This window comes from Triticum dicoccoides, chromosome 5A (genome assembly GCF_002162155.2).
Source record: "Triticum dicoccoides isolate Atlit2015 ecotype Zavitan chromosome 5A, WEW_v2.0, whole genome shotgun sequence".
NCBI classification, from domain to species: domain Eukaryota; kingdom Viridiplantae; phylum Streptophyta; class Magnoliopsida; order Poales; family Poaceae; genus Triticum; species Triticum dicoccoides.
In genome coordinates this window covers 420,292,113-420,293,485 of record NC_041388.1, presented here as the reverse complement: position 1 = coordinate 420,293,485, position 1,373 = coordinate 420,292,113, and the positions used below count along the sequence as shown (strand labels likewise).

Sequence of the window (1,373 nt, the reverse complement as noted above, 5' to 3'; positions counted from 1 at the left end):
AATGTACAAGGTATGCTCGCTGTGATATGTCTTAGCACTTCGATAAGCTGACACAAGGTATCCTGATTGTAGTTATATTAATTCAGTTTAACAACAATGGTAGATAGTGTCAAAATTCCATTGTTGTATATAACATCAGGATTTTTACAAGAACTTAACATCTCTTTTCTCAACCAGAATTTCAAATCATAGACGATGGGTGTTGAACTACTAGAATATTTATGTCCTCGTTGCAAAGCATAGGCATATGTGCTAGTTTATTCCAAAGAGAATCATGTTTTTTTAAGGAGGGAGGCTAGCTTCTATAGACTTGCATATGTTTGTAACGTTTCCCTTTGCTACCTTGTCAAAGTGCAAATTTCCAGTTTTTGTGTGTGCCAATCCATTTATAAGCTGTTGTATGCTACAATTTCGAACAAACTATGACAAATGTTGTGGTAATGAATCCTTGTGATTATTTATTGATTTTTTTGCCCTTTCCTCCATCGCTCAGTTCAAAGGTTGGCAGATGTATGTAGGTTTTATTGCAGACCATGCTGTAGAGTCGCACAAACCGCAAGTGCTGCTTTTGCTTTGTGACATTTTCAGATCCGCAGGTAGTTCAAGTATAACTTGCTCATGTGGTTAGGCCATATACCCAATAGATATTCAAATCTTCTATGTGTTGCATGGTAAATGCATTGTCAAGCACCATCATGGTGGTTGCACAGTGTCTAGTTACAATTCTCTGAAGGTCATTAGTAAAACAGGAAGTCTAACTCCCTTTTCCCCTCATTTCCTACAGATAGATCCGCTGATGGATTTAAGTTTTCATTCACCAACTACTCAATTCCTCGGAGATGAGGATCGTTCTGTAGCTCATGTGAGTTCACTCTATAAGCACGATACAGCATGCATGCATATTTGTTCGACACCTTATCATTAATATATTCCTTTTGAAATCGCAAACTAGCTATTTATTAAGTTTTTGTCAAAGTTCGGAAGATTTTTGTATTTTCCATCATGTGATGCATTGGTTGGGATAGATATTGCTTTCTGGAGGATGGTGATAAGTTTAAGGTACACTCTCGTGTTTACGTACGATGTTATAGAGTATAGACATGGGCCAGGCATCTAGTCAAACCTACATAGGATTTCTAAAATGATATAATTACTGTTACATGTCAACCGACATCAAAAGAATCCACAAAACGTGGACTACCAGTGTAGTGAAGAGGATGAGGGGAATCATCGGGGAAGCCTTAGGGGACGAGTGGGGCGAGGTAGCCCGAGGTAACAAACAAGGTGGTGAAGCGACATGTGATGATGGCATTGGGTATACAACAATAGTACAGGAAGACACGGTGGGATGGGTGGATGAGGGCAAATACATG

At 39.0% G+C, this 1,373-nt stretch overlaps 1 long non-coding RNA gene across 1 annotated transcript in view; it reads left to right on the top strand.

Annotated features, from left to right (window-relative positions):
* LOC119301977 overlaps positions 1–906 on the top strand; it is a 3,336-nt gene extending 2,430 nt beyond the window's left edge. The window contains exon 4 of the long non-coding RNA XR_005147279.1: positions 785–906. This is a non-coding gene — a long non-coding RNA (uncharacterized LOC119301977). The remainder of the gene's footprint in view (positions 1–784) is intronic.
* Positions 907–1,373: the final 467 nt, after the last annotated feature.